Source organism: Melanerpes formicivorus, unplaced genomic scaffold, assembly GCF_026170545.1.
Source record: "Melanerpes formicivorus ecotype bairdi unplaced genomic scaffold, bMelFor1.0.p_v2 SCAF_6, whole genome shotgun sequence".
Classification (NCBI taxonomy): Eukaryota; Metazoa; Chordata; class Aves; order Piciformes; family Picidae; genus Melanerpes; species Melanerpes formicivorus.
Window position 1 is genome coordinate 10,653,872 of NW_027142358.1, and position 18,642 is coordinate 10,672,513.

Sequence of the window (18,642 nt, forward strand, 5' to 3'; positions counted from 1 at the left end):
AAAGATTGAAAGGACAAAGATGAAAATATGAGGGGAAATGCCTGTAACTATGTCATAGACTGCTTTCCAGAAATGATTTAAGGAAGTTGCCTTTAGTACATTGTTTATGGTGTTGAGGAGACACTCCTGTCTAAAAGAGTTTGATTGCATTTGATCTTCTAAGCATTCCCTGTATTTTCAGTGGGTTATGTTCTGCTCTTGGTGATGGTCATGGAAGCACAAAATGCCTCCATTGTTTCTAGGTCTATTCTGAATTTGTGATATTGTATCTGAAATCTAGCTGTAGCAAATATTGGTGAAAAATTTGGTACAGGCAATTCCAGAAAATTCAGATGAAATCCTTGCAGGAAATTGTTACTGTTAAGTGTTCATTTTATATTTTATTTTTTAAGGTTCCATGATTAATACAAATTGTGGTTTTGTTATTGTTTCTTCTTCCATGTTGTTTGTTAGTGCCTGCACCTGCAGTGGGAAGCTTAAAGAAAGAAAGCAGCTGCTAAACCCTGTGGCACTGAGGAGAAGTTGAAGCCTTCATTTCCAGCTCCTGTTCTTGTCTGGGAAAAGCCCTCCTGACATTTGTCACTACCAAAGGAAATCTAGGCCTGGTGAGTGGTTTAAACATCACTCAGCTCTCTTTTATGGCTTTATTTTGTCTAAATGTCGCAGGTCAGTATCATGCATGTCCTGGTATAGGAACTGAGAGGAAGCATTTAGCATGGCAGCTGTTTGGAAAAGGCTGTCTAGCTTTAAAATCAGACATCCAGATGCTTCCTTGATTAGGATCTCCAGACTGGTGTTCCCCTGGAGTTTCGGAAGTGGTGAAGAACTGAACTGGTGTTTACCAAGGCCACAGGTTACTGTTCTTCTCCACATAACTTCTGTCCCATCCTTGTCACTACTCCCACCCCATGGATTCTGCTGAGGTGCAAAAAGAACGACTACAGAGATTTATGCCCAGCATGAGCCCTTATGAATGAGCTGAACAGAGATCCCCTGAAGCAGTGCTTTGCCAGGGCCCACGGGTCTGTTGCACGGCAGTGTCCCTGTCCTCCTTGGCTGCCATTGCGTTGTTCTGCTGTGTTCTCCTTTCAGACGAAACACCAGATTCTGACAAGTCTCTTGACTTCTTGGCTCAATAAAATGGCCTCTCTATTAGTGGTTAGAAATGGTTATAGGGAGGAAAAAAATCTAAACATAAGCAAGCCTTTTCATAGCATCAGCTAGACAACTGGTGAGACCAGAAATCTAAGATATGTTGAGGCAGGCACTAGGGGTTGCACGGGGAAAGATCTAACTAAACAGGGTAAATGCCAGGGAAATTAAATCTGCCCCTAATGTTAGGAGAAAGGGATGGATTGTGCATTTTAAATTTAGATGCCTCAGTTCTGGCCAAATTGTTCTTGTACATTATATTTTACCAAAATGAGCAGTAGACATTGACAAATTCTAGAGGAAGGAAACCAGGCTTATTTGGAGCTTGCTGAAGGAAGAGTTTGGACCTTTTTTAAAAGTAAGACTATATTAGAAATGAGGGTATTGTTAGATGGAAAATTTTGAGAAGGAAACCAGAATTTAGTACATTCTAGATTGAGAGAAACTCTCCAAAAGGAAGCACCTTTATCAGTATTTAGGACAGGTGAAGCAAGTCAGTACATACCAAATCTTACTCGGTGGACCCAGTTGCTTTGTGCTTATCAGTTCTTGCTACCGCTCTGATGTCACCTCAAAGACCCATGTTGACTTTGCAGCCTTCATGGTTTCAAGGGCAGAGGCATTGTCTTCACCTGTTGTAACATAGGTTACAAACCCACAAGAAAAATAATATGTAACAGACAACTAGTAACTGTGTTTTTATGATGTGAGATCTGAGTATCTGTTACTCTGCTGTGTGCACCATCATTCATGTCAATACAAAGCGGTGTAAAAGAAAGTCACAAGTGCAGGGCCAGAAACTATACTCAATTGGGTGCTAATATGATTTTTTACTAGTCTATACAGTGACGTAGAGCATTGCTTTCTCCATAAGGCTCAAAGGAACACTAGGGGCTGCAATTATACTTTTGCATGTCTTCATACAGGTTCTGAAACAATGGCAAAGGTTGTTCTACCCTTAAATAATGTGTTTTTGAAGTGGAATAAAATACCTCCTTCAATAGTATTGTAGTTGGGCTTTTTCCTGAGCTGGGAATGGTATAACTTAACAACAGGCATTGTGGAGCTATGTACACTCTTCTTGGTTTGATAGAGGTGACAAAATAATGGCTCCCTCCTGTATCTCATGACTAGCAATGTCCTGTGCAGAGCTCCACCACAGACAGAATGGGATTGAGAGCAGCCAACAATATGCACCCTCAGGAACATGCTGTTATAATCTGCATGTCTAAATCCTGTCTTGTTTCTTTCCTGAGATGCCTACACTTGTTTGCTCTTATCAGACTTGGAGGTTACCTTCTTTACCAGAGCGCACAGCCACATGGGTGCTGACCCTATGTGCTCTGCTGTTCTCTGCCTGTGCAGCCAAGCAAGCACTGGTGTGGCTACACAGCTGCTCATTTGCCTAACTCACTAGCAAATACTTGGGGACATTTCTTAATGTTCTGCATGTTGGTCACAATTGATTTATTAATTAACACGGTGGGAATCAAGGATCAGTGGTTTTGTTTTTCTGTCTGTCTTCAACTGACTTGCCTTTTTCTTCAGGTAAATGATCCAAGCTCTGTCCACATCCTCATTCCTGTAAAACAGGAGTGATAATGCCCACCAAGGAGCTGTTTGTGAGCTTTGCTGATCTCTTTAGCATCCTCAGCAGGAGGCAATATAGAAGCATATGACCCATGTACTATTTCAGAACAACCCAGTTTTAAATCATTGCAAAATCCTCCTGCTAGTCCTGTGACAGCTCGCAGTCCCCTTCTGATTGTTTCAGTGTTGCTTTAAGAAGTTCCATCCAAAAGGGATTTTCTAGCCTATGTTTCCCTGGTCAGTGCCTTCCCATACACCTGGTCAAAATTCATGCTTTTGAAAACTAACCACTTTGTATTATTTCAGGTTAATTTTCAGCAGAAGTTTCCTTAGCTAACTGGCCTTGTAGTTTAATGGCTTCTCATGCTTGAAGAAGAGACACGGTAAGAACACACCTCTGAGTAGAGGCAGGACTCTTTCAGTCATAGCGTGCATGAAGATTAGCTGAAATTTATTGGAAAACCTGTTTCAGCAAAGTTTCTCCAGGTAATGTTAGGTAACCTCAGTGAGTCCTTTGAGGCACATAACTTCACAATGTTTTAGTTAAGCGTGCATCTTAGCCTTAGCACAGAAAAAAAATCTGATTTTACAGGTTAGCCAAAATTCAGTGACACACTAAACCAATAATTGACAGGAATCATATGGTCAGCCTTTTCCTGGCTATCTATCTGGCTGGAGGTGGTAGAAGGGAAGCATGTCTAACCCATGCTCTGACACAGTAATTTTTTGCATTCCTGCCTGAGCTGTGCCCTTCCAGAGTTGGAACAAACTTGGCACTTCAGCCCTGTGTTCTGATTAAGCTAATTCAAAGCTAGGACTCAGCTGAGGTCTTCTGTGATCCCCAGGTGAACTGGAAGATAAATGGGATATATAAGTTTGTGAAAGCCACAGTTAAGGAACTTTTTTGGGATAGTGACAGACTTCACTTAACACCTCAGAGACAGAGTAAAGCAAGTTAAACAGAGTATCAAGAATGTCTCACATAGTTTTCTCTACTGTTGGGGACCCTGCTCCTGGATAACAGGATAATGTAAGCTAAGTACTGGAGTCAGCATTCCTGGCTGTTCAAGTGAAAATCCAATAATAGTGACCACTATCCAGAATGGCATTTCTGTCACAAAAGATGTGAAAACCATTAAATTACCTTTTTTTTGTTGCTGAAATATTGTATATTTGCAGATATTTTGTTGCTATTTGAAAGTATATATCCCAACAGCAATGGGATGGGAAGTTTTGCATCATAAAGTCATTAAACATGCAAAGGTAGAGAAAAATGTAAATAATATATTTGGAAAGGAAATTGGTATGATGGGTTTAATCAGTAGTTGCCCTAATCCAAATAAGATATTAGCATTCCTTAGTAAAGTAAGAGAGAATGCTAAGATTTTGTTGTTGTTGTTGATTGTTGTTTGTTTCCTGTCCCCTCCCTGAATGTTCTGTGTCCTTTAGTTGCCTGTTTGCGTGATACTCATAGCTTTTGTTCAATGTACACAACTACCTACGCTAATGGGAACTAGAAAGAAACACTTCCATGTTTGATTTAAAACAAATTGCTGCAGATGCTGTTCCTGCTTAAAGCAGTTCTTGAGTAGTGATGGTTGTTTTTTCATAGTTAAGTGTGTCCATTAGTGTGCAGAAGGAACAGCTAAAGGCATTCAATTACACAGTTGAGGGGCTAACCTTCTGTGATGGGACTAATGTGGTGCTTGACCAAGACTTAATTTGCTTCAAGTTCTCTTCAGGTTTTAAAAAAAAAAGTAGTAAAAACGACAGAAAGATGGCTCTTATAGCAACAGTTGGTAGATTTTCACTAAAGTTTAAAGAAATTGCGCTTGACAGATCAATCCAGAGAATCCTGGAACTTTTCAAGTAGGCATCAAAACAAAACCCTGCCACTACTTTTGCCTTTGCCAGAGTCAGTCTGTAGCAACATTAACAAAGACACTGTTTAGGAAGTGCTCATACAGTCTGCTGAGCATATTTGGGTTTGGAATACACTTTCACACTGTGCTGAGTAGTTCTCTACAACCACTGGAATTGCATGGTCCCAGATGTTTACTTCAAAGAAAACGGTCATAAACCATCTTTCATCAGGAAATCCTGCCTTGTCTCTTCAAGCATGTGAACCCTACTCAAACTTATGTTTATAAAAGAAAGGTGTAAGATGCTCCTGTTTCTTGGGTATGATATAATTTAGGTTAGGCTTCAGTCCTGAATGAAGATTATCAGGGAGCCAAGTTGTATCACAGTTCAGTTGTTCACATTACCCTTTTGCTTCCTTCATGTTTTACTGTCTTGATTAGGAAATAGAGCATCTAGAGCCACAGGAGTATGTGGACAGGTGAATCAGTAGAATAACTGAAGATTTTTAACTTTAAGAACTTGTATACAAGATACAAGGCACAGATTTTCTGGCTTTTTTTTTTTTTTTTTTTTTTTTTTAGCAGCTTATTCAGCTGTAAAGATTGTGGGTTGCTGTTTAATTAGCTGTTTAGAATTGTACACTTTGCATAATTACTCTTTGACTGCCCTCTGAAAAAAAAGGGAAGTTCTGTCTACTTGCTACTCTACTAAAGCAATCTAAAAGGTGAATCATATTTTCCAATTTCTCTTAATTGTGCTGAAATTTTGAAGTAACTAATTTTTGCAGGGAAAGACACCGTAATTTCTGCCTAGTCAGTTGCTATTATTTCACTCTTGTGCAGTCTTGTCTTTCCAGCAGAATTTTCCGTAGGTAGGAGTCAATATATTCCAAGATACTGGGATGTGAATAATTTGATTTGAGAGTGGTAAAACCAGTAATCCACTCTATAGTGCTAAATATACAAAAAAGGCAGAACTGATACATGATTACACATAGCAGGTTCTTCATGTCCAGTATTATCTCATAAACACACACAAGTGTGTGTATTTATGTACATTAAAACATCTTTAAAATGTTTTAGACTGGCTACTTTTCACACTGTAGTAGGATCTGAACATGCTTGTTAAAGTTCTTGTTCTAGAGCAGAAAATTAATAATATTTTCCCAACAAGTTTGAGATACATATTTATCTTTTGTGACTGACGGTATAGCTAGCTTTATATTGTGAGTATTTCTTCTGCATTTCTAGGGGCTCTGAGATGTGCAATTAAGATTAGCACAACAGATCTTGCAGCTCATTGTGAAAACCTCTGTTAGATTATATTTGAAAGAAGAACCTTCATAACTATAAGTGCTCAGCAAAACAAGCTGGGGTATGAAACAGGCATTTCCAAGAGACATTCTAACAGAGCCCTTCTGCCATCCTTGCACCCAGAGTCCCTTTCCTTGCCCTTCTCTCTTCCTCACTTCTCTTTGTCCTTCCAGACCCATTCACTGCCTTCTGCTTGTCCCTTGCCTCCTCCCAGGTGGGCAGCAGTAGTGGAATTTGAGCCTGACTCCCCTGTACTTCACTCTCAGTAGGATTTACGGTAATGGACTGAAGGGGGACATAGGGATGGTAAAAGGGCACAATCACTTCCACACAGGTGCTCATAAAGTTTGCAGCAGAATTCCTTAATTCCTGTTTTGACTGTTGTCTATAGATATTGATGAAAAGCTCCTTTCATGACAAAGGCAGGAAGCTTTTAACGTGAAAACGGTCAAACTGTTGTCACAATTCAAAGCAAATATGAAGCCTGGAAAGAAACACAATATAAACATTCCCAGGAGAGCTCCTTGAGACTTGTTATGCAGAGCAAAGTTGGCACAGTGTCCCATTTGCAGCACAAAATCAGATGTTGGGTTTTTTTCTGTTTGTCATTTTTAAGTGACATTTTGTTTTAAAAAATGGGTTGCTGACGCACAGGACTTCTCTGTCCATTGGTTCGCATCAGATGAGCACTCTTACTGCACTCACAAGTGTCTGCTCAGCAGACCTGGTTTTAAAATTCAAAAATCAATTATTCATTCATTGCCAAGATAAAGAGCTCAAGCCCATTATGAAATTACCACCACTGTCAAAACTTCAAGTTGTATTCACGCTAAAACAGGAGGAGACTGACAGTGTTTGCTACTTAGTTTGTTCTACTACCTATTTTTGTTTTTTCTAAGGTGCTTATCACTAGGCTATCTAAGCCACAATAAACTACTCACTCAAGTGTTACACTACATATTGCTCTCAAGATAGCATAGCACAATGAAAATGAAGCTTGTTTTGTTGATGATAAAAATTTGTTCAATAATTTCTACCATAATTCCCAGGTGAAGAGGCAGCTCTTGAGCTCCTGAAGTAGCATCATCAATTGTTATTCAATAACATCTTTCTCCTGAAAAATACAAATTAATATCTAACTGATTACAGTAATTTACCTGCAAGAGGAATCCTTCTAGGGAAAGGAATGCAGAAAAGCTCAGAATAAAATTAGAAAATATATAATATTAAAGGAAAAGCGGTCAGTTTTGCATTGGATTGAAAAGAAGCAAGTTTCCATATTTGCAATCTGTTCTAGAAACAATGCAAATGGGTAACAATTGAGAAGCATTTGTGCATTTCATAATTAATTTTAAAACTTTTTACCAGTTGCTGACACTATGGTAGTTACTGTCTCTTAAATCATAAGAAGACTATAGTTATCTATACTGTTTGGTTCCTTGCCCATCTGTGTGGTTGAGGCTATCAGAAAAATAATCATTATTAGCTCCTACTATGGTGCATCTACTGAGTGCATGAAAGATCTTGGGTTTAGGCCTGCTATTTTCTGCAGCCTGTTATTCTGACTGCATAGTAATCAGCAGCCACTGGGATACATTTACAGTGTATTCAGAGTAAAGTCTGATTCTCCTTTTCTCCTTCCTGCCTGACACTCTTTACAGCTGTGGCTGCTCCACCACTGGTGTGGCTGTGCTCTAACCCAGCCTTCTGAAATTATCCCATGAAAACAAAAATTGCTGAAAAGGTGTTGTTTTGGTTTTGCTTTTAATAGATTTATGTTTCACAGGCCAAGAGCACTGTGTAGCTCTGGTTTGGTTTGCCTGGGCTCAGCACAGGTGAGCAAACGGCATCTTCAACACAGATCATAGCTTGCTATGTGGCTCATGGTAAAGTTCAGATCTGGCTAGCAATGTGTGGTGTCCAAAAGGGATCAGAACATATAATATATAATCAGAATATCAGATATTAGCAGTTTTTATGTGTGAATAAACATTGTCACATTCATTTAATCAATCATGTTTTCTCTGTTCCTTCACAAACTTGCAACAGGAGCAGAAGTTTTAATACTCTTCAACAGTGGGTAGCATTTGATTGCTTTTTAATACACAGCTGTTCTGTCTCTCCTGACTTTTTCCACAGGCTCAGTTTCTCAAAAAAATCGAAACAAAACAAACAGAATGTGCAAAAAGAAATGCACAGAACAGGCAAAAGTTAACAATGGCCCTTTCCTTATGTTACAACAGGTTATAACATCCTGAGTCTGAAGGACTTCTGGCATCCCAGAAGGAGGACTCAATGTTGGAGATGGTTCTAGGACATCATTGCTGGAGGTCAGAGCAGATATTTTCATAGTAGGTGAACTTCTGTAGAAATACACGTGGAATTTCTTCCAGGCTTCAGTTGATTTGCCTGTGCTTTGGATCTTTAACTTCCATGGACTTTTATTTTGTCTTCTAGTCAGATTGTATATGAAGAAATACCTCTATATTTCAAACATTCTCTAAATTGTAATTCCAAAGACCCTTTTGATGCATATTAAATCCTCATATTTGAAGCTCATTTCCCCCATGACATCCAATGTGAGGAAAACTTGGCTGTCCAAAGTTCATGAAGTGAACTCAAAGTAAATACATTAAATTTCTTGGAGTTTGAGGTGATATTGATGCAAAATTGAGAAGAAATTCCATAAGAAGGAATTAATCATGTTTCCTATACCATTTTTCCCTTGTTGAAGACAGTCCAAGCCCTATTCTTTAATCCCTCCTTGTTCCTCCATTTGACTAAACATTTTAGTTTAGCTTTCTTTAGAACTTTCTTTAAAACGCGAATAAAAATTTTAACTGGGATGTTTCTGATTTGCAGGGCTCCAGGTGCAGCACTGGAGCCTTTGAGAGAACACAATCTGGAGCTAGGAATTAAGTGCAGTTCCTCAAAGAATCATTTCAGAAATTCGTGAGTAGAACTGCTCTGTAGGGTACTGAATCTTAGTCACTTGTTCTTTGGCTTTTGCAATAGCCACGTGAAAAAGAAAGGGTTATTTATTAAGGGCAGAACAGTTCCCTTTTAGTTCTGTAGCAATCATGTCTCTCTCTTTTTTCTTTTTTTTTTTTTTTTTTTTTTCTTTCCAGTCCATGGAAAGTGTTATCTCAGGCAGCTTTGTGCAGGAAGTTCTGTTTATCACTTCCTCACAGTTGCAGTTTGTCTAGGACTTAAATATATGATATCAGATTGCATCAAAATGTGGGCCTTTGTGTGCTTAACTCATCAAAGGAGTGGACCCTCAGGACTTGATATCACTTTGCTGCATATGCGGTCATGTAGCAAAACAAAGTCTATCTAAACAGGACAGGACTATTTCTGTTGGTAGCGTAGCAAAGCTAGCAGAATTGGTGTAGTTTCAGGTATCTGCACAGTTTCACTTCTTGTTTTTAAATTTATCACTTAAAAAAGAAAAAAAAAAAAAAGTGGCATGGTTTGCCAGCTTTTACTATGCAGTGTATGGAAAAAAAAAAAAAGGCAAACAAAAAATATTGTCTGCACAATCGAGAAAAAAAACCACCCAAACCCAGCTGAGGTTCTCTTGGTGTGTGCTGCTGTGGTGCCTGCTTGTGTTACAAAAAAAATGCTCTGAAGTTCTGAATCCATATGGTGGCAGCTGGCTATGGTTCCAGCAAATCTGAAACGGTAGATGGTTATCTAGACAGCTACGTGTCAAATATCTTTAACAAGGCTGTAATAAATAACAACAACAGCTACTGTGGGAGGTTGGCTTCAGCTTCTGGACCTGCTCTCCCACCTTTGTGGTTATGTTTCTATTTTCTGATAAAGGAGTTCCCTCTTCTGTATAGCAGGCTGCATTGCCAGATGTTAGTCTTTCTGGGCAGCCACAGGAAGCCTATTCAAACTTCTGCTCTAAGCAACAGCTCCTCTACACCAACTCTGGGTTTTATTACCACCCTCTCCCACGCCCCTTGCAGTATCTTACTTAACTGTATTGGCCCTTTTACTCAACACAAGTCGGTTTCATGTTAGCTGATAAGTGTCTGGCTATTGCAGAGCTTGATAGTTGCCTGCCAGTCAGAGAAGTTGCAGCTTTCTGCTCCTTTCCACATACTTCTGGTGCATGCTTTAATCACATGATAGATGAAAAACTGAGAGTATGGGGTTCAGCTGGTATCCACTCTCAGATACCTGATGTAACGTGCTATTTAATAAATCTGCTAATACAAAAAAAAAGGGGAGGAAAAAAAACCCCGACCCGAACTTTAAATTACTCAGCAGTAAAAGACAAGTAAAAGTCTATTCTCTCTTGGTGGAAAAAGTGCTATTAATAGAACAGGGGCAGAAACTGATTGAGGGTGTTTTCTCTCTCTCCTTTCCCCCCCCCCCTTCCTCCCCCCCTTTTTTTTTTTTTTTTTTTTTTTTTTTTTTTTCTTCTCTGTATTTTAGCTGCTGTATGGGTTGATGAACATGATTAGGAGACTACTCCAAATCCCATCAAACAACTGCTGGGGAGCCAGTCAGTCATGTGATCTGAGCAGAAGCCATCTGACCTAAAGGAAGGGACCCCAGAGACTGTATTTGTAGGGATGACTTGAGCTTGTGGTGGACCCTGTAGACTCCTTCCTGTCAATCCTTGAGAGTGAGCTGGAAAACAAAAAAGACCCCTTCTAATTCTGTTGTTTTCCAGACTATCTTGTTATGTCAAGACAACCCAAAGCGGCACCTTATTGTGCCTTCCTGCCTTCAGTTGCTGCTTCCCACTATTTTTTCCATAGGCGGTGTGGTGTGAGTTCTAGCAATCACTCAGGGGAGCTAAGGAAAATTTTGAAATGGGTAGGACGTGCTGCTCTGTGCTGTAATTTTGAGCCTTGTCAGTCCTTTGGAGAGAAAAAAAAACTCTCACTGTTGGCCAGAAAACAGGAAAGCACTTAAAAGCAAGGATTTTGTTGTTGTTTTTTAAAAAAGGAAGCTGAACTTTTCTCCCCCTCTCTTTTGGTTTGATTGTACAGCAAAAGTGAAAGTCAGGATTTCACCTAGAAACTGTCCTGCTGTTCCAAAATGCTTTTGCTTTGAAAGTAACAGTACTGTGCAGGAAGAAAATGCATGCTGTTACACAGTGAAGAATGCTTCCATTTTCACTGCAGGGGAGAAAGCCCTGCTTTTGTTAGTCAATATGGATAATCAGTGCTGTGAATCAAGTTTACAGGTACTAATCAGCTATATAGCTTTCACATGCACACATTTGGTGATATATAAAAGTTTTGTGTAGTTCTGGTCTTTGGAACCTCACACCACACCCTAAAACTGCACTCTATAACTCAACTGCCTTTTTTGGGGGGCGGGGTGGAGGGATGACAAAGAGACGTTGGCAGTTGCTATCTTGGTAATGTTGATCTCATCTTAATGTTTATAATTATAGGCGCTTGTGTTGCATATATTGATTAATGCAATAGGCTTGTTTGGGTTGAGTTTATTTTGTAGTTGTTTTTTTTTTTTTTTTTTTCATTTATAAAGTCTTAAATGTGCAAGTAAGTGATGACATTCTAAGTGTCACTGAACATGCCTCTCTTGACAGTCTGTGGCTTGTGAAATCTAGTGGGCATGAAAGATAAAATTAACTGAATCACCTTCTCCGTGCCCAGGAGCGAAGTACATCCACAAAGAGGGTCAGGTAATGATAGGACTAGGGGGAATGCAATAAAAATAGATATGGGTAGATTCAGATTGGATGTTAGGAAGAAATGCTTCACCATGAGGGTGGTGAGATGCTGGAACAGGTTGCCCCATTGCTGGATGTTTTTAAGGTCAGGCTGAATGTGGCTCTGAGTAACCTGATCTAGCATGAGGTGTTCCTTCCTACGGCAGGGGGCTTGGAACTAGGTGATCCTTGAGGTCCCTTCCAACCCTAACAATCCTATGATTATATGAATCACTAGATCCACTTTCCTAATTAAGATAATAATTTAAAATGCAATTCCTTCGGTTTGGGGTGTGTGTGTTTGTGCTTTGGTTTATTAGTTATTTATATTATATTTGTTTCTGATTCTTATGTCTCTGCTTGGAAAAGCATGTAAGATGGTGTAAACTTTAAAGTCCTGCTTAAATTCAGCCAAGGTCAACCAGGATGAAGAAGCACCAACTTGATGATTTCTTGTCTTGAGCTGCTGTAGAGGTCCCACATGCTAATGCATGGTAATTTAAACTTCTTATCACTACACTAGCAAGACCATTCACACATTTTCCAGAGACACCACGGGATTTAGGCTGTTGTCCTAATTGCTATTGTTCAGGATGCTTGCTATTATATTTACCACAAACTGTTTTCATCTTGTTGGGAGCATGGTGTTAAACAGAAAAACAACACCTAAAGTAGCAATTTGTTGCTTTTTGAAAGCTGAAGCAATTACAATGTAGTATGCAGAGGAACTTCTATACAATGTGTAAATTGTTGGCTGTGCTTTCAACAGAGGATAAATCTGGTTCTAGGGAATCTTGTACCTGATTAGAAGTGTATGCTCCATGACATAGAGCACAGGACACAGTCTTTATGTATTTTGTTTTTTAAAAAATCTTAAACACAGCTGGTTAACCAAGATATATGTGATCACAGTCTTCCTGATCAAGTCTGAACTTACCCAATGATGTAGAGTAATAGTGGAAATCTGGATTCAATTTTCTGTTTCACCACTCATTTGCAATTTAACATTGGGTGTGTTATTTAGTAAATTCAGTCTACACTATCATCTGTAAAGCAGCTGATGTCTCCTTACCTCAGAGGAGCACAGTATGTTTATTTAAGGTTCTGCAATGCTGGGATGTTGTGGTGGTCGGAGCCATTTGTAAGCACAGAGATTCTTTTAAAACAACAACAAGATGCTGTCATGTTTAAATAAGCCTAGGATTTGGGTTTGTTTCTCAAATCATTATTTTTATCTTGTTTTAGCCTGCTGGAGATCAAGCTGTTGTGTTTGGTTTTGGAGACGTATATTGTCCTAAGCGTCAATGCGTGTGTCTGTTGTGGTGGTGTTACTCCCAGCCAGCTGTCCTGGAATGGGGTGTGCTAGACAGCCCATCCTGAGTGGGATTCTTACAGGGAGTTACTGAAAATGGACTAGTTTCAGCAAGGCATTAATTATTTTTTTTTTAATTTTTTTAAAAATTGTTTTAAGACATAAAGGTTAGCAAATCTTGAGCAATAAGCATAATCATGCTTTTATCTAACAGTATGGCTTACTGGGCAGTGCATGTATATATGATTTCTCTAGCTCCAAGTTTGACTCTAAGCTTAGAGATCCTGGCTCTGTAGATCAGCTACCATATTAGAAACTCAGTTTCTGCTGATTTACTCTGACATTCCTGCACATGCAGAATCCTATTCCAGATACAAAAGAGGACAGCGCATTGGAAAGATGGGACTTATTCAAAGGGTAGACATGGGTCCAATGAACCTTGGCTTCATTGAACAATTTGAAGAGAATGCTGTTAGGCTAGGGAATAGTGAATCAATTAATTTGCCATTTTTTCTCTCTGTAGATTTTTGTTTACAAATGAATAGAATAAGTGTAACAGAGTAAGGTGTTGGCAAGGATTCTTCAGCTACAAGAATCTTCAGCTATTACGTTAAGGCTACATCAAATCCCATGGTCCATCTTCAGACAAAAGATATTAGGAAGCAGTGATGTAGCTTGTTCTTAGTTAAATGTTTGCCAAAGTGCAGATACAGTTATTGGTTACTGTCCTTGTCTGATGAATTGTATTTGATTTAGATAGGCCTGTTCTGTTTTAAAGTACTGATAGGAAGAAGGAGACTTATATCTGTATGGTTGTGTAGAATCTGATTTATGAAAATGTGAGGTTTTATACTAAAGAAAAGTTTCTGTTCTTCACACCAAATCTTTCAAAATCTTCTTGTAAAGCTGTTTTGAGGAATAGGGGTGGAGGTTTGGTGGGTGGGTGGTTTTGGTTTTTTGGGTTTTTTTGGGGGTTCTCCTGTTGGAGTAAATATCTCTGCTTTCAGCCACAAGTCAGAAAGGATGTTCCTGAGTCTGTGAAAGCCTGGATTCTGCTAAACACTCTCTTCTTTACAGCCTGTCTAGACTTAGAGAAATTGGGAGTGTCTAGTGATCTCTTAGCACTTTAACAACTTCTGGCTGAGTGTATGTGTATAGGCCATTGTTAACCGTATAAATGCCATAAGGAGAGACAACTCAGGATTCCTCAACTCTGAATTCTTGGCACTAGTCAGTGAGTGACTGATTCTTAAATTAATCAGCAAATACAATGAGGAATACTTCACCAGGTCTGCTGTACTGTGCCATTAGCAGAAGGTAAACACAAATGCACCACCCAGAATGATGTAATTCTTTTGCTATGTTTCATTATATTCAGTGTAGGACTTCCTTTTTTTCCTTCCAGCTATGAAATGCCAGCTGTGCCCACTTGCACAATTGTGTTCAGGTATGTTATGAAAATAATCTAATTAAAATATGCACATGTTACCTGTAAGTGACTTTAGCAGAATGGAATCGTTCTGGTCTCACCTAAAAGATGTCAGCTCTATGTACCTACCATAGCCTGTTTGCTAAACTCCTCTAATCTGCCTTCTAATCTATAGAAGGCTGAACTTGTTCTTTCAATGAGAGGTGCTTTAATACATTTGAAAATGCATACAAATTTTCTTTTTTGGAGTTTGTGATTCATTATTCTGTACTTTCTAATTTATAGGAGAGGAAGAATTATGAAAACTCTATGTGCAGACAATGGTGAATTCTTACAAATATGGGATCTGCTGGCATGACTTCATTGTTGCATGAATAGTTGCTAGGACATCAGTGATTCAGGCATCATAAAATTAGGTAGAACAACTTCTAATTTTTATGTGAAAAAGGTAGGTGAAGGATGGTATTTAATACTAGTTATATTACTGATGCAGTCTGAATGTTTTATCTTGAAATTATTTGTCAGAAATATTTGCAAAATGCCCTGGATGAATGCTAACAATCATTCACAGCTCTTCAGAAGTGTCACTACATTGTTTTGGTAGAAGAGATCTCAGCTGCTGCCTAATACAGAAAGAGTGGAGAGAAGAAATATGACGTTTCTACTTTCTTAACCAGGCATTTCTGAATTTGATAACGTGCTTTGGTGTTGTCCTCCTAAGAAATTTAAGGATTAAAATTAACAAGTATCAATGAGAACAGATAAATGGCCTACAAATGTGAATCCCACTGTCTCAAAATCAGTAAGTTAAAATAAGGGAAAAGCAGATCACACAATTTTCTGGAAAAAGGGACAGTTTCTTTGCATTTGGTGACCTAATGACGTTTATGAATTTGCTCATTAACTTTTGGGCACATCAGGCACACTTCAAAGACACTGAGAAGTCATTTTGCAGCTTCCTGGCAGTCACATAAAATCAAAAAGCATTCTGTAATCATTCCTAATGATAGATTCTTATGATAGAAATCAGAAGAAACCAAACATTATTTTTTTCAATATGAAACCAAATAACTTGTTCTAATGGAGAAAATGAGAACTTCTAGAAAGAGACCTGTCAGAGAGAGTGCTTTCTCTGTTGTTGAATCCTTCAGCCTGGGAAAACCACACTACTGCCAAATTCAGCTCTGAGGCATGCCCTGGCCAGGCAGCAGTGGTGTGTTGTGGGTGGCCGTCCTGCAAGTTTGGCTTCCCTACCAAGTGTGGAGGGGGCTGTGCTTCTGCTACCGCTTCCCTTTCCTGCCCCTGCTTCACAGGTGTCTACCACTGTTGGGTGGGGGGATTTTAAATACATCTGGGAAAATCTTTTATTCTTTTTGCATGGCTGAATTCTGCAGTGGGTTTGAGGGAGGAGAGCCCTCTTGCTTTGTGCTGGGCTACTAAGAAAGTTCTTGACCTAGTGGGATATTTAGGGCCAGGGCATGTGAAGGTGCATCCTCAGCAAATTGTTCCCTCTTCATCTTTTGAGAAATGGTGCCTGTTGGTAGATTGCTGAGTTTCTGATCCTTTGAAAATTTGTATTTGTGGGGAACAGTGGTCACATCACTCTCCTAGGTGCATCTGGATCTCAGGGAGAGTCACAGAGCCCATGGTCATCGGCCTGGGTGCATCCATAAGGGTGAACAATGGGACAGGGCACAAGCCTGCTAAGTCTGTTTTATTTTATTGGCAGTTGTCAACTGTAAAAATCATCATTCCTCATTGCAATGCCTGGTCTTGTCTCATCATGGCCACAGAAAACACTTGGTTCCCAAAGGTCAGAAAGAATGAGGCTATACTGATATGGCCACTAGTGGTGGTGAATGGTGCCACATCCAGCTGGAGGCCAGTCACCAGTGGCGTCCCCCAGGGATCAGTGCTGGGCCCTGTCCTCTTTAACATTTTCATTTTCATTGGTGATCTGGATGAGGGGATTGAGTCAGTCATCAGCAAATTTGCAGATGACACCAAGTTAGGAGCAGATGTTAGTCAGTTAGAGGGTAGAAGGGCTCTGCAGAGGGACCTCGACCGACTGGACAGATGGGCAGAGTCCAATGGGATGTCATTCAACAAGTCCAAGTGCCAAGTGCTGCACTTTGGCTACGGCAATCCCATGCAGAGCTACAGGCTGGGGTCAGAGTGGCTGGAGAGCTCCCAAACAGAGAAGGACCTGGGGGTGCTGATCAACAGCTGCCTGAACATGAGCCAGCAGTGTGCCCAGGTGGCCAAGAGGGCCAATGGCATCCTGGCCTGTATATGCCAGCAGGAGCAGGGAAGTCATTGTGCCCCTGTACTCTGCTTTGGTTAGGCCGCACCTTGAGTACTGTGTCCAGTTCTGGGCCCCTCAGTTTAAGAAGGACATTGAAACACTTGAATGTGTCCAGAGAAGGGCAACAAGGCTGGTGAGAGGCCTTGAGCACAAGCCCTATGAGGAGAGGCTGAGGGAGCTGGGATTGTTTAGCCTGGAGAAGAGGAGGCTCAGGGGTGACCTCATTGCCCTCTACAGCTACCTGAAAGGTGATTGTAGCCAGGAAGGGGTTGGTCTCTTCTCGCAAGCAACCAGCACCAGAACAAGGGGACACAGTCTCAAGCTGCGCCAGGGGAGGTTTAGGCTCGAGGTGAGGCAAAAGCTCTTCACCGAGAGAGTCATTCATCATTGGAATGGGCTGCCCCGGGAGGTGGTGGAGTCACCATCTCTGGATGTGTTCAAGAGGAGATTGGACATGGCACTTGGTGCCATGGTCTAGTCATGAGGTCTGTGGTGACAGGCTGGACTCGATGATCCTCAAGGTCTCTTCCAACCTTAGAGATACTGTGATACTGTGATGTACAGTGGGTGAGAGGTTGTCTAGATGCATGGATGGGGGCCGAGCTGTGCCAGTTGCCCACAGAGCTACAGAAAGATCCCAGCCTCAATTAGTTTCCTAGCATAAGTGCAGCCTCTGCTGACTTACAGAAGTAGAACTTAGCTGTATCCTGACAGTGAGAGCAGCCAAGGATACCAAACAAGGGTTCCATATTTCACTAACCTAAACAAGAAAACGTTAAAAGAGCATCATGTGTATCTTCTTCCCAAATGTGTACCTACATAAATGGAAAGTCTGTTCTGGGAATGCCCAAGTATGGTATGTTCATCCTGCAAACAGTGCTGCAATGACCCCTGTAGCTAAGGAAGGAGAACTGAAAGACTCTGTACAAAGTCCCTTGCCTAAGGCAAGGGACTTTAAAAGACTGCAACAATAAGCAGCTCTGTGTTGTACTCAGCTCTTTAAAGTGATCTTAAAATTTTTGCTATCTGGCAATCAGTAGCAATAAGAAAGTAATAGGCAGGGAACCTGGATCCCTTATTTTTCTGAAAGTTTTGGAATTGTTTGGGCTCTGACAAAGCAAATCCCATTGTGAATCATGAGCATTCTTTAATTTTGCTTGACAGAGCTCCTCCTGAAACTGAGATGTACTCCTGTCTCTAGCTCTCTGCTAAAGTTTTCTGTCCTTCAGTTTAGTCACTCACACACACACAGAGAAAGGGACTTTATCAAATGTATTAACCCGCCTCCAAAAGTTCAAATGACATTTTAAGACACTAAACTTGCTGGATTTGAACTATCTATGTAGTGGCCAAGAGATTTTTATTTTTTAAAAAATATCTTTCCCATTTTTAATCCTATTGATGCTGATGAATTTTAAGCAGACTTTGTTAGTATCTTCTTTCTTATTAGAATATTTCCCCTTATCTTCGCCCTTCACCTCGTGCTGCAAATTTACTGAGAACAGCAGGTAACAAAGCAAGCCTGGCACCTGACCAAAAAGGTTTTTTAGCTAGAGATTCATTATTGTGTACAAAAATAGCTAACCTTGTTTAAAGGCACTTCTTATGCAAAAAGAAAAAGGGTTCAATTACAATATCTCATTTAAAGTGAAGATTAACCATCTTTACCAGGACAGTACACTAATCCCATGAATCCTGTGTATGTTGAAAAGTAGTGCTATTGGCAATAAACAGCAATTTGAGAAGTCATAACCCAAGAAAATAATTGACAAGTGACTTTGGAGCTCCCTATAAATTTCCTCTTTGTGACTTCAGCAGCAGTGTTCAACAACAGAGTTAAATATTTGTATTAGGGGCTCTTGCCTTTAACAGACCAATTAAAAAGATGGAATTCTTTGATTCTGTCTCTAATCATTTCAGTTCTAATCTCTCTCAGGCAAAGCCAGCTCCATAAATTGAGCTAAATGTATTTTTTTT

At 40.0% G+C, this 18,642-nt stretch overlaps 1 protein-coding gene across 1 annotated transcript in view; it reads left to right on the top strand.

Annotated features, from left to right (window-relative positions):
• The first annotated feature begins 533 nt into the window (after nt 1–533).
• The window catches only part of EXOC6 (exocyst complex component 6), a 121,393-nt gene continuing 103,284 nt past the window's right edge, over nt 534–18,642 (top strand). Inside the window, exon 1 of the mRNA XM_068139655.1 lies at nt 534–605. The gene's annotated coding sequence lies outside the window, so the exon portion shown is untranslated. The remainder of the gene's footprint in view (nt 606–18,642) is intronic.